Raw genomic sequence first — 15,442 nt, 5'->3', positions numbered from 1 at the left:
ACAAAAATCCCTCAGTGGCAAAGTGGTCTCTTTTTCCTCTCTTTAAAAAAAAAAAAAACAAACATTTATTTATTTTTGAGAGGTGGGGGGAGGGGCAGAGAGAAAGGGGGGGTGGGGGGAGAGAGAGAGAGAGAGAGAGAGAGAGAGAGAATCCCAAGCAGTCTTCACACTGTCAGCACAGAGCCCAGGGTGAGGCTGGAACTCATAAACCATGAGATCATGACCTGAGCAGAAATCAAGAGTCAGATAGTTAACCAACTGAGCCACCCAAGTGCCCCTCCTTACTTTTTTTTTTTTTTAATTATTTTTAAGTAATCTCTACACCCAATGTGACGCTCGAACTCACAACCCCAAGATCAAGAGCTGCATGCTCTAATGACTGAGCCAGCCAGGGGCTCCTTTTTTTACCCTTTCCTTTAAAAAAACTGAGATAATTATAGGCTCATGGGCAACTGTAAAAAAAAATAATACAGAGAGATCTTTTGTGTATGTTGCCCAGTTTTCCCCAATTACAAAGTTCGAAAAGCTCTAGTACAATATCACAACCAAGATATTGACATCGATCTTATTCAGATTTCCCCAGAGTCACTCATTTGTGTGCATGTGAAAGACTTTTAAAAACCAGGTACCTAACATTCACGTTGAGAACAGTTTCGTTAATTCAACGTAAACCTTCTTACTGAATCTCTACAGGTTTTTATAGGTTAATAGATTTTTGTTTTGTCTGATAGAGTCAATAAGACAAAATACTTCTTTTTCTGGTCTGAGTCTGAACAGTACACAAGACGGACAGCACATATGGGTTTAAAAGTCCTGAAGTGGGGCGCCTGGGGGGCTCAGTCAGTTGAGTGACTTTAGCTAAGTTCATGATCTCACGGTTCGTGGGTTCAAGCCCCGCGTCGGGATCTGTGCTGACCGCTCGGAGCCTGGAGCCTGCTTCTAATTCTGTGCCTCCCTCTCTCTCTCTTTCTCAAAAATAATAAACATTAAAACATTTTTTAAAAAAGAGTCCTGAAGTAAAGGGAACCGTGAGAGTAAATCACACCAAAATTCACAGAAACCTTTAGAAGGTATTTGAAGGTCTATATTGTATGGAGTGGAGTTCAAGTGAGTCTTATATAGATGGAAGAACCCAGTTGAAAGGGGGCTACTATGTCATTGCAGTGTCCACCCTTGAATGAGGTTGTTGTTTATATGATATGGTGTAAGGAACCCCATGGACACCCTTCTCCTGAACCCCTAACCACAAGCCATACTGCCTAAGAGCCGCTGTTATGAATTTCTTCACTTATATTCCTGAAGGCATTTACTCTCTTCTTAAACAAATTTTTTATGTTTATTTGTTTTGAGAAACATAGAAAGAGGATGTGCATGCTTATAAGTGGGGGAGGGGCGGGGGGGAGAGAGAGAGAGAGAGAGAGAAAGAGAGAGAGAGAGAGAGAGAGAGAGAGAGAATCCCAAGCAGGCTCTGCGCTGTCCATGCAGACACGACATGGATCTCACGAACCATGAGATCATGACCCAAGCTGAAATCGACAGTCGGATGCGTAACCGACTGAGCCACCCAGGCACCCCTGAAGGCACGTACTCTTAAATAATCCCCATTAAATACAAATACTTCTGGAAAGAGACTTCTAGTTAGGATGACATGGGTGAGCTCATGTTTTAATTACCTGTGTGCTCCAAACACAACATTATGATTCAGAAAATATAACAAGAGAGAAACCAAAAAGACATAGCTGGAATAAAAAATAATAATGGTATCATTGTGGGCCAGCAATAGAATAAAAGCATAAAATGATATGTGCGCCTTAAGCCTGCTCCCTGTTCAGGAGCAGACAGAGGGTGCTGGAAGACCAGGTGCTCTAAGGAAAAGGAATTAAAAGTACTTCTTGAAAGACAATGCAGCTGGTCTTGAGCCTAAGGGCTTGGACGGATCTTATCCCTTTCATTATTCACCGCAATAAAATGTGCTCTCAACCTGACAGAGTTGAATGAAGAATTAATGAATTTGAAAATATTTCTGAGACAATCAACCCAGGCCATGGCACTAAGGGACAGAGATTTAAAAATATATGAAGGATAAATTAAAGAGATTTGGATAGAACAGGGGTTTCTAATGTTTGTCTCATAAATTCCAGGAGAAGGGAATGAATGCGATGGCAGACAAAACTCTTTGAGGATATAGTGGCTGAAAATATTCCGGAGCTGAAAACATAATTCCTCAAATGTAAAGTGAACTGTGGTCCGCCTGGGTGGCTCAGTCAGTTAAGCGTCTGACTTCGGCTCAGGTCATGATCTCACGGTTCGTGGATTCGAGCCCCGCGTCGGGCTCTGTGCTGTCAGCTCAGAGCCTGGAGCCTGCTTCAGATTCTGTGTCTCCCTCTCTCTCTCTGTGCCCATCTCTCACTTGTTCTCTCTCTCTCTCTTTCTCAAAAATAAACATTAAAAAAAAGTGCACTCCAAATACCAAACAGGCTAAATAAACATAAATTTATATCTAGGCACATCTTCAAAGAGTCCAGAACATCAAGGTTAAAGAGAGGATTTTAGGGGTACCTGGGGGACTCAGTTAAGTGTCCAACTCTTGGTTTCACCTTGGGACGTGATCTCATGGTTTATGGGTTTGAGCCCCGTGTTGGGTTCTGCGCTGACAGTACAGAGCCTGCTTTAGATCCTCTCTCTCTTCTCTCTCTGCCCTTCCCCCACTCTCTCAAAATAAATAAATACACTTTTTAATAATTTTTTAAATGTTTATTTATGTTTGAAAGAGAGAAACAGAGCATGGTGGGGAGGGAGGGGCAGAGAGAGAGGGAGATACAGAATCAGAAACAGGCTCCAGGCTCCGAGCTGTCAGCACAGAGCTGGACCCAGGGCTCAAACCCACAAACCATGAGATCATGACCTGAGCCAAAGTTGGATACTTAACCAACTGAGCCACCCAAGAGCCCCAATAAACTTAAAAGAAAAGAAAAACAGAAGCAGTTTATGTTACAAAAAAAAAAAAAAAAAAAACTTGCTAAGTTCCTTTTTATAGTCAGGAGAAGGATACAGAGATTGGGTAATTGTAGGCTCATTTAGAATATCTTTTTAAACTTGCCTTGAGATTTTATCAACCGCTATCATAGTGGAGCTTAGTTGAGCGCAAGGTCCTTTGGAAATAGAACACAAGATAGAAACCTGTCAGAGACTCTGGGGAAAAGGTGGGTGTGGAAAAGGCATTTTATCTATATCACCATCTTATCTAGGGCTGATTCTGGGGTTTTATTGTAGTAGTGAGTAAGCATATGCTGATATCCACCGTTCATCTTTTAGCTTCAGTTTAGATTTTCCTTACCCTCAATTCAAGTCTGGTGTTCTTTCTATATGCTGCCCACAGAAACTCATTAGGTCAACAGATCACAAACTTAGCCCTCGCTGTAGGCGAGGCACCGTTCTAAGTGCTAAGGATACAGGCAGTGAACAAAATGGACAAAGTCCCTGCTGCATGTAGCTTATATCCGAATGGAGGTGGAAGATGACAAACATGTAGAAATATGTTAGCGATAAACCTCGATTATCTGTGAAAGAATTGCTTCTTGATGATTTAGGACTTTAGAACTTCAGAGTCAACATCAACCGTCTCTGAGTAAGAGAGATGGTGGAGACATGGAAAGAGATTGGGCTGAATCTATAGTGGGCCCATCCAGTGCTAAAATATTCAGGTAATGGGTGCTACTTCTCAAACAGTAGAGTAGGGAAAAAAGCATTGTAATGTACATTGGTAGAATTAGGTTCTAGATTCAGGCTTTCCATTCGCTTCCTACGTGACCTTGCACAACTTCGTTCCCCTCCCTGGGCTTCCGTTCTTTCCGTGAGGGAACTGGGTTCAACCAGTGTTTCCACAGCGTTAGTCATTTTCATATCACCTCCATGATTTTTACTGTATGTGTGTATGACCTCTGTTATCGTTTACATGATAACTTTCCTTAAATTAAAACATGACTTCTCTCTCTCTTGTCTCTCAAAAATACATAAATAAACATTAAAAAAATTTAAAAAATAAATCAAAACATGACTCTTTTGTGTAAGCTTTGTCTCTGGTAGCAAATAATATTGGTGAAATCATGAATGTAATGTACTAGTTATACCTTTCTCTCTATTAATTAATTAAATTGATTATTTGTCTACCTGCTCAATGTGGGGCTTGAAATCATGACCCTGAGATCAAGAGTTGGAAGTTCTACCAACCGAGCCAGCCAGACGCCCCTAGTTAGAGTATTTCTTTTTTTTTTTTATGTTTATTTATTTGAGAAAGCATGCAGCATGAGCAGGGGAGGGGCAGAGAGAGAGAGGGAGAGAGAGAATCTCAAGCAGGTTCCATGCTGTCAGCACACCAAGCCCAATATGGGGATTGAACTCCTGAACCACGAGACCATGACCTGAGCCCAAATCAAGAGTCAGATGCTTAACCGACTGAACAACCCAGGTGCTCCTATAGTATTTATTTTTGTTAATGTTTGTTTATTTTTGAAAGAGAGAGACAGAGCAAGCCAGGGAGGGGCAGAGAGAGAGGGTGAGGCAGAGGTTGTGAAGCAGGCTCCGCGCTGCCAGCAGAGAGCCTGATGCGGGGCTCGAACTCACAAATCATGAGATCATGACCTGAGCAGGAGTCGGAGCTTAACTGATGAGCCACCCAGGCGCCCCAGCCCCTATAGTATTTTTTTTTTTAATGTTTTATTTATTTCTAGGAGAGAGAGAGACAGCGTGAGCAGGGGAGGGTCAGAGAGAGAGGGAGTCACAGACTGAAACAGGCTCCAGGCTCTGAGCTGGCAGTCAGCACAGAGCCCGACGCGGGGCTCGAACCCACAAACCGCGAGATCATGACCTAAGCGAAAGTCAGACGCTTAACCGACTAAGCCACCCAGGCGCCACCCCCCCATAGTATTTCTTAATAAAACTTATTAAATTCATAACTATTAAAATATTTTTAAGTACCATCCAAAGGCATTCACATACCATGGCAGCTATTTCTATTTTATTTGGAAATGTTGGATTAGATGATTTTCAAGTCCTCTTTGAGCTCTAAATATTATTGTTTTATGAGGTTCTTCCGTATGGTCATTATTTTTTCTCAAAAGGTTCCAGATATTTTTCTTCTTTAAAGATGTAAAACATCTGCATTTAAGTATCAAATATATAAGACAATGTTTTAAAGTTTGAAAAGGAAAAAAAAAAGCCTCTGCTTTGCTTGAACATCTTTCCTCTCCCTCTCCCTCCCTCCCTCCCTCCCTCCCTCTCTCTCTCTCTCTCTCTCTCTCTCTCTCTCTCTCTCATTATGCATCTTAGAATATTTGCCAGGGCAAAGTGTTGCTTCTTTTTCAGATACATTTGTAAAGCTTACTTTTTGCATGTTGTATCTTTTTCCATCCCTCTACTTTCAGCTTATCTGTGTCTTTGAAAAAAATTTTTTTTAGTGTTTCATTTATTTTTGAGAGAGAGACAGAGTATGAGCTGGGGAGGGGCAGAGAGAGAGAGAGAAAGACACAGAATCAGAAGCAGGCTCCAGGCTCTGAGCTGTTAGCACAGAGCCCGACGCAGGGCTCAAACCCACAAACAGCGAGATCATGACCTGAGCTGAAGTTGGATGCTCAACCAACTGAGCCACCCAGGTGCCCTAGCATATCTGTATCTTTAAAGTATATCTCTTGCCACTTTAATAACGCTCATAAATAAAAATGTTATAGATTCCTTTGCTAGAAGAGCTACTTTGCCATTATTAGAGAAAGCAAACCAATGGAATCCTCCAGGAAGACTGAATTATATGGAGGATGTCCTGTTAGGACATCTGATGAGAATGGACCTGTCAGGCAACTCACCAACTTTCATTGTTCACCCACAAGTGAAATTCTGGAAGGAAGGCTAGGTGGGTGCCATGTCCTTTTGTAGGAGCCAATACAATTTAAGAAGTTTGTTGTTAGAGTATCATAAAGTCATGGCCTAGGTCAGTACTAATCAAAGAGTAGTCTGAGGGCCAACGCTCGTCAACAGATCAGTGCCATTCTATGAACTCTTTTACTGGTCAATCTAGAGATTTGGAGTGTTGTGCCACAATGCGAATCAATGTCCTCCTTCCAACATCAAGAAAGTCTTGCTGCAGAGGGGTGCCTGGGGGGGCTCAGTCAGTTGAGCATCTGATGCCGGCTCAGGTCACGATCTCGCGGTTCATGAGGTCAAGCCCCGCATTGGGCTCCCTCCTGTCAGCGTGGAGCCCACTTCGGATCCTCTGTCCTTCTCTCTTTCTGTCCCTCCTCCACTCATGTTCTCTCTGTCTCAAAAATAAATCAACTTAAAAAAAAGGGAAAGTCTTGCGGCAAATGTATGCATATCTATGTGCATACATACAGCCATGTGTGTACATGTATTCTTTTATGTAGATCATATATATCTTTTTATTTATAGCTCTGTGGCAATACAAATGCATTATTTAAACCAAGCATAATTAGTTTAAGAACTGTGTAGATGCAGTAATGCTCCCATTCTGACATCAGGGATGTCTTAAGAGACCAGATATAGCCATGTAGATTTTAGGCTTCATGTAATGGAGTTCTGCCAATGCTCTGGTGCTTTTTTTCTTTTCAATCGATTGTTTCCTTCTCAGCTGTTCCCAAGTATCATGTATTGTTCTTTAAATATCTTATCAAAAAGGGCTACCTTGATTAAACCAATTGCCTTAATAGTGTAATAAGAAAATACTATCAAACATTTTTGACAGCTTACTATGCGCCTGGCACTTTCTGAAGTGCTTTACATGATCTGAGGCACTCAATCCTAACAAGTATCCTATGACATAAGTATTATCCCCATCTGACAATGAGAATCAAAGTTTATTTATTTTTTAGAAATACTTTTTAACGTTTATTTATGTTTGAGAGAGAGAGAAAGAGCATGAGCAGGAGAGGGGCAGAGAGAGAGGGAGATACAGAATCTGAAGCAGGTTCCAGGCTCTGAGCAGACAATCCAATGCAGGGCTCAAACTCACAAACTGTGAGATCATGACCTTAGCTGATGTCTGATGCTCAACCGACTGAGCCACCCAGGCACCCCAAGAATCAAAGTTTAAATAATTTGTCCTAAATCACTCATCACCAAGAGGACAGAATAAGGCACCCAACTCATGCATTTTAAGTCTTGAGTCAATATCCCTAACACCTATGGTGTATTTCCTTTCTATGGGAAGAGAGAGGTAACATACATTTACTGGAAAGGCTCTGGGACTAAGAATCAAAAGACCTTGATTTTAATCCCAGTCCTGCCACTGACTAGTCATGTAACCGTGGGCAAATTCTTTTCCTTTTTTTTTTCCATGTCTTTATTTTATTTTGAGAGAGAGAGACAGAGTATGAGCGGGGGGCGGGGGGTGGGGACGCGGGGGGTACAGAGAGAAAGAGGGAGACCCAGAATCCGCAGGCTCCAGGCTCTGAGCTGTCAGTACCCAGCCCGATGCGGGGCTCAAACCCACAGACTGTGAGATCATGACCTGAGCCGAAGTCAGATGTCTAACCGACTGAGCCACCCAGGTGCCCTGGCAAATTCTTTTCCTATTTGGGCTTTGATTTCCTAATCTAGAAACACAAGCAGGGTGGACTGGATGTTTTCTCAGACCCCTTTCAGTTTTAAGGTTTTAGGAGTCGAGAAGCATTTAGATTTCTTACTAAAAGCAGAGGTCGGTGAATGTATCTTTTACAGAGAATTTCTTGTTCAAATGGAATTCTTTGTTTCTAATTCAGCAAAGCAGGATTGCTCTGGGCTCTCTGCCTGGATGTAGAAATAACCCTACAATATAGACCTGAATGTTAGCATGAGGGTCATTGAAATAGGATCCCATCCCTTTGCTTTCTGCTAAAGACAGGATGTAACAATTACACATAAGGTCTTGTCAGTCTGGAAATGTTTAAATATTTAGGTATTTTGTTTCTGACATACAGCAAATTTTGCCAAGTTTCATAGCTCGACAGTCTACCATTTCTGGTACTAAGCCATCATGAACAAAGAATACAGTGTTAACATCGCCTTCTCCTGCTCGGCGAGATGGTGTGATTTGTAATGAATGGTGGGTATTAATGCTTACAGATTTAGATCCATTTGTACGACAAATAATCAATTTGGAAAGGAAAACATTTCTGGTCTCCAGTTGGAAGAAAAAACAAACTAAATATAAGTAAGCAGCTATGTTCCCTCAAATATGTATTTAAGGACACACCGATGGCTCTGTGCTTCTGTGTGCCGAGAAGTAAATGGCAGGAGGGCACTTTTTGAAAATACCAGAGAGTTTTCAAATGTCAGGTTTACCACCTTTCATTCTCATTTTGCACTGCCTCTTGAGTGATGTCAGATTTAAGCCGGCCGTGGTCATCTCCAGCACCATCCCCGAGCGTCAAGTACTTTTGTCCGGTCGTACTAACGGCCACGGCCACAGGGAGCAGAGACTTGTTTTTGTTCTTTTTGTTTTTGTTTTTCAGCTGGTAATTCGTTTCCTTGAGCAGAATGGGGGTTTTCTAAGGTTTCTATCTACATGATTGAAGGTCATGAGGCTGGAAGTCAGCTAAGCCAGGAGGAAAGCTGGGCTAGGATCCCAGGGGGAAATCAAAAGACACAATTCTATGAATGTTCTTTGTGTTAAGGGAGATGACGGGGGTCAACACTCAGGCTATTCAGATCATCATTACGAGGATGGGTTCACATGATATTTACCACCATAGATACGTTGGTCCAGGAGGATGGGAGACTTCATTTCAGAAACAAGTGGTCATTTGGAGCCGTACATTCATATTTGTTCTAAGGCAACTGGCGCTGGAAAGTTTAAAACTGAAGTTTTCTAGTAGCCTAACTTAGAAAAAAAATTTGATGTTTATTTTATTTATTTTGAGAGAGAGAAAGAGAGAGAGAGAGAAGGAGAGAGAGAGCAGAGGAAGGGCAGAGAGAGAGGGAGAGAGAGGACCCCAAGCAGGGTCCGTGCTGACAGTGCAGACCATGATGTGGGGCTCAAGCTCAGGAACCGTGAGATCATGACCTGAGCTGGAATCAAGAAGGATGTTTAACTGACTGAGCCACCCAGGCGCGTCCCCCCAACCCCGTTTTATTTAATTTAAGTAATCTCTATCCCCAACGTGGGACTCGAACTCACAACCCTGAGATCAAGAGTCACATGCTCTACTGACTGAGCCACCCAGGTGCCCCTCTAGTAGCCTAACTTTTTATATATATATATATATTTATTTATTTATTTCTAGGAGAGAGAGAGAGAGAGAGACAGTGTGAGCAGGGGAGGGTCAGAGAGAGAGGGAGATACAGACTCTGAAATAGGCTCCAGGCTCTGAGCTGGCAGTCAGCACAGAGCCCGACGCGGGGCTCGAACCCACGAACCGCGAGATCATGACCTAAGTGAAACTCGGATGCTTAACCGACTAAGCCACCAAGGCGCCCCTCTAGTAGCCTAACTTTTAATAAAAAGTAAATTATGGTCATTTTCTTATCTGTATAGTACAATGGAAAGAATCTGAATTATAATTCTCACCTGCTAGTATCTGTATGACTTTGAGGAAATAGCTTCAATTAATTTGGCCTCAGTTTCTGCTTCCATAAAATGAGGCATTGGAGCAGGTGATTCGACTTTCTCTAGCTGAACACAAATTATGATGTTAAGGCATTAGGATATAAAGATTCAGTCCTCCTAATAACATACCCTAGTTTCCCCTCAAACTCCTGTCCTGTGGTTTTCTGAAAGCCTTTATAAACTCAAAAAGAGCCAAGATTAATAGAATGATACATTCTGTTTCCAGGATGCTTGATCCAAGGGAATGTGGCAACACTGACAATAAGTTCCATGAAAGAATACTAGGTATTCATTAGGTAATACTAGAATTACCTAAATGATTAGGAGATACCATTTATTGGCTAACTAATATATGTGGGGCACTTTACTAGCATTTTACTCATAGAGCAAAACCTTGGTTTGCGAGTGTAATCGATTCTGGAAACATCCCTGTAATCCAAAGCACTTGTATATCACAGTGAATTTCCCCATAAGAGATAATGGAAAGCCCGATGATTCATCCCACAACCCAGAAATATTTACATAAGAATGATTACAATACCATAATAGAATACAAAATAATAAAGAAAATACAAAATATAAAGAATAAAACAATTAACCTGCCATTTCCTCTAGAACCCTTCGTGGTCAGCGTGAGGGAGACAAGAGAGGGGAGGGTTATGGTGTAGGATGACTTTCACCATCACTAATGGAATCACTGCTGTCTATTCGCTCAATGGAATCTTTTTCTTTTCGTGCAACTTTAACAAGGGATCTATCCAATGACACTTGCTTTTGCCTCCTTTTGAGGAATTTGTGGAAATGTGACATTGCATTGATGATCACCCACAATCCTGCAGGGAGAGAGAGAGATTGAGAGAGAGAGAGAGAAGAGCCAATGGCTCAGTTGTGATCACATGACATTCAGCATCACGTACTAATTGTGTCGCAAGACATCGCTCATTTGTCAAGTTAAAATTTGTCAGAAATGTCTGCTCGTCTTCTGGAACACTCGCAGACCAAGCTACCGGCATTCCAAGCTTTTACAGTATTATCTAATTTAATTCTTATGATAGCCTGCTGGGATAAATGAAGCATAATTTAATTCTTGTGATAACCTGTTAGGACATAGCACTCTTCTCCCTGCTCAATTGTGATCTAATTGAGAACTAACACATAGAGACCAGCATGTGGAGAACACACGTTTACCTTTAATAATAAAACCATTAGAAATAAATGAGAAATGTGGCTCACGGCTGTGGCCAAGTAGGCGTCAGAATATCGAACAACAGAATTGGACAGACTCGACACCCAATGTTGACCTTGCTTTTCATCTGCACATACCAGTTAGGAAACTCACTGCATTTTCATGAAAGATAATTGATGTGGGGCATGAGGCCAGGAATGGTAATGGACCTTTAATCCAGCTTGAAGAGACTTTGGAGGTGGGGGAAAAGCAAATAATCCTTAAGGAAACTGAGGTTCAGAGAAATGAAGTGTTTTGTCACAGATCACACAACTGGTGAGAGGAAGACTTAGAATTCACTCTCAGTTCTGTCTGACTCCAGAACCCATACTCATGACCCCATATCTTTCCCTACATTGGTACCCTGTGGTTTTCACATTAGCTCTGTTTTACTACTAGCTGAAGACACACTCAACCGTTACTTCTTCAATTCAAGAATCCCCCATTTAATGGGGTGCCTGGGGGGGCTCAGTTGGTTGAGCATCAGACTTCGGCTCAGGTCATGATCTCACAGCTCGTGGGTTCGAGCCTCGCATCGGGCTCTGTGCTGACAGCTGGGAGCCTGAAGCCTCCTTCTGATTCTGTGTCTGCCTCTTTCTCCACCCTCCCCCTCTTGTGTTCGGTCTCTCTCTCTCTCTCTCTCAAAAACAAATAAACATTAAAAATCTTTTAAAAAAAGAAACCTAGGAACGTTTTGGATTTTATGTTTCTCTTTTTCTGTAGATTAAAACAATGACAGGAATATGAAATACCTGTGATCTCCCATTTTGATCCTGTAGCTTCCTAGACTAGATTATGTAAACAATGAAACAGAATATTTCTAATGGAATATTCTTCTAAGGAAATACGATGTCCGACAGTGTTCTCCAAGTTTATAGATTCTAGCCATATACCATGATGCTTTTATTAACAAATTTTCAAAGGCCAAATTTCATTGGGAAAAAAAATGGCCCTAGGATCAGAAGGACTGGGATAAATTCCAGTCTCTCCAGTAAAGAGTTAGAGGTGATAATAACCTAAGAGGAAGGAGGAAGTTCATGATCTGAACCCAGCAGAACACAGGACTATGTACCTGAGCCCAGAGTGACAAGATGAGTGGTTGTATCTCAGTAGGGATTGATTGGCATATTATTGAAGAGAGACAGGAGTCTCTGGGATAGATCAGTGAGCTCCAAGAGATAGGAAGCAGCACCATCATGGTAATATGTAACTAGAATGCTGTATCTTAGGTCTCTTAAATATTGTTACCTCTGCCGGCAAAGTTTCTGACAACAAAATCTATCATTGGATTAAGAGACATCTAGCTACTTTGAGGAGACACTTGGCCTTTGGAATGCTCCTCATCTTCCAAATATGCATTACATAGAAGACAGAAAAAGGGTACTAAATCATGAAGGAAAAGTGACGGTGCATACATTCCGTCTTTCCTGATGAGCAGTATGAGAAGATTTGAACATGCTGATATTATCCAAAGTAGATTTGTTTTTAAATCTTAAAAAGATACATAGGGAGTTCTGGAAGACACCGTAGTGAAATTGTTCATTAAATGCATCACTAAATCATGGAGAACGTAGTAGGTAGTCACAAATACGAGGTTGCATTTTATTCTCTGCTACAGAAAGCATTTCCTCATTACTAACCGGAATGGAGAAGCCATTGAAGATCTCATTCCTCTTAATAGGTTATTTATTTTCTTCTCTTCTTAGAGTTTAAGAAAATGTTTATTTATTGATTTTGAGAGAGAGAGAGAGAGAGAGAGAGAATTCCAAGCAGGCTCTGTGCTGTCAGCGTAGAGCCCGATGTGGGGCTCAAGCACACAAACCGCGAGATCATGACCTGACCCGAGATCAAGAGTTGGATGCTTAACTGACTGCTATCCAGGTGCCCCTTACTTTCTTCTTGATGATGACAAGAGCTAGTATGAAAAGGGAGGAGGTGGGAAAGAGCATCATTACCAAGTATCTGTACACGGTTTCAAAGAAAGACATTATATTATTTGCGTAAATTAGGAGTGATAGATGAGAAGACATCAAATAAGAAGAAGCTGATTCTCCAGCCAAACTATCAAAGAAAGACATTATATTATTTGCGTAAATTAGGAGTGATAGATGAGAAGACATCAAATAAGAAGAAGCTGATTCTCCAGCCAAACTATCAAAATTTAAATCTAAATCCTGGCCTATTGAAGATGTCTATGAGGAAATATCATTCACCCATATTAAAAGCTTTTTCAAGATTATTGGCAATTTAGGCATGTAAATATTTCCACAGTATTTACCCTTTGGGAATCTACATGATCATCATGTAAAGGAATAACAAAAATGTCTTTTTGTTTGTCTCCATTGTTTGGGCTTTGTCAGAAGAGAAGAATAAAAGGCTATGAGCCAGAACTGAATTTCTGGTTTTTATTCTTTTTTTTTTTTTTTTTTTTTGTGGTTATCGCGGGTTTGCGCTTTGCTCTTAATACGTATTTGACAAATGTGCAAATGAATGGATTCTCCTTGAAAACCTACTATGCACCGAGTGCTCTGAGAGACCCTGGAGGTATAAAATAATACATGAAGCAGACGCTATCCTGAGCTCATAAGGTAGTAAAAAAGCAATGAGGGAAAACAGACATTAATTAAGCAATTAGAATACTATAGTTCTGTATTAACTTGGGCCACCATAACAAAGTATCATGGATTGCATGGCTTAAACAACACAAACTTATTTATGTTCTCACCGTTCTAGAGACTCAAAGGTCAAGATCCAGACTCAGGCAGGGCTGGTTTCTGGTGAGAGCTCACTCCTTGGCTTCTACTCAGTTGCCTTCTTGCTGTGTCCTCACACGGCCTTTTTTTCTGTGCATGTGGAGAGAGAGAGTGAGAGAGAGAGTGGGGGGGGTGGAGAGAGAGAGAGAGAGAGAGAGAGAGAGAGAGAGATTGACTTCTAGTGTCTCTTCCTATAAGGACACTAATCCTATCAGAGTAGGGCCTCACCTTTCTGACCTTAATTAACCTTAATTACCTTCTTAAAGGCCTTATCCCCAAACACAGTCACACTGCAGGTTAGAGCTTCAACACAGGGAATTCTGGGAGGGAACAATTCAGTTCATAACCAGTGTTGATATATGTTACAAAAGACAGAGGTGAACATTATGCTATGGCAGCATACCTATGAATGGGAGACCCTCCTCTAGGCGATCAGGAAAGCTTTCCCTGAAGAAGTCAATGAAGCTGAGCTTAAAGCATCAGTAATAGGCGCACGTGGGTGGCTCAGTCAGTTGAGCATCTGACTTTGACTCGGGTCATGGTCGATCCGTAAGTTTGAGCCCCATGTTGCTCATAGCTCGTTGCTGTCAGTGCGAAGTCTGCTTTGGATGTTCTGTCCCCAACTCTCTCTGCCCCTCCTCCACCTGCACACTCTACCTCTCTCTGAAAAATAAATAAACATTAAAGAAAAGCATCAGTAATAGCTTGGCCAAGAACAAGGGCAGAGTGGTTAAAGAAGCAGCAGCAATGCATACGTAGGTTACAAAATATGGCACATTGAGTAAAATAATAGTGGGAGCTGGAGCAGAGAAAAGAAAGACCAGAATGATATGAGGCTGAAGAAGTAGACAGAAGACAGGTTACCTTATGAATCTCATGAGTCGGTGTCACTGCTATTCTAAGAGGAAGGGGAACCCATTACATGGTTTTAAATAGCGGTCAGGTTTGGTGCACCTGGGTGGCTCAGTCGGTTAGGCAGCCGACTTCGGCTCAGGTCATGATCTCACGGTTGGTGGGTTTGAGCCCCGCATCGGGCTCTGTGCTGGCAGCTAGCTCAGAGCCTGGAGCCTGTTTCAGATTCTGTGTCTCCCTCTCTCTTTGACCCTCCCCTGCTCACACACACTCTCTCTCTCTCAGAAATAAATAAAATGTTCAAAAAAAATTTTTAAAAAATAGCGGTCAGGTTTACCCTTTAGAAAGAGGACTCTTATTACAGTGTGTGAATATGAGGGTGTGTATGTGCCAGTGCCTGTATATTCTTATTTTACATGTGATTTTAGAGGACCTTGGTGCATGGTCACATATTGTCAAGAATATCCACTTTCGACATTCAACAGTGCTTCCGCTATGCCGCTCTGTGAGATGGGTACCTTTGCCCCTCCCTACCACAGGGTAGGGGGGAATTTATAAATGAAAGTGCAAGGAGATGGTACACTTAGTTTAGTAACCGTTTTCACTTCTCCTTCAAAGATAATATATTTAATATTTATTATAGTCATTGATATTTATCGATCACATATGATATGTCAAACATTGTGGTAAGTATTTTACACGGGTTATTTTATTTAATCCTCAAACCAATCCCATGATGGAGATACTATTATTTTTCTAGTTTACAGATTATGAAAGCATGGCCTTGAAAGAGGCTCCAAAACTTGCCACAGATAGCAGACCTGGGAAGTGATAGAGCTGTGATTCCATCACTTAACGTTGTGGCCCACGTTGTTCACAAGTAGACTGTTTTGCGTGCCATTGACGTGTGTCCACGTTCAGCCTTAGAAGCAGTGCACAGTGAGGGGATACAAAGAAGAGAATCATCTTCTGTGCTCACATCACTGTATTCACTTTTACTGCCTTCAAGAGTTTCAA

The sequence above is a fragment of the Hyaena hyaena genome, unplaced genomic scaffold (assembly GCF_003009895.1).
Source record: "Hyaena hyaena isolate Hyena2069 unplaced genomic scaffold, ASM300989v1 scaffold_243, whole genome shotgun sequence".
Taxonomy (NCBI): Eukaryota; Metazoa; Chordata; class Mammalia; order Carnivora; family Hyaenidae; genus Hyaena; species Hyaena hyaena.
Note: the sequence above shows the minus strand (reverse complement) of the source record.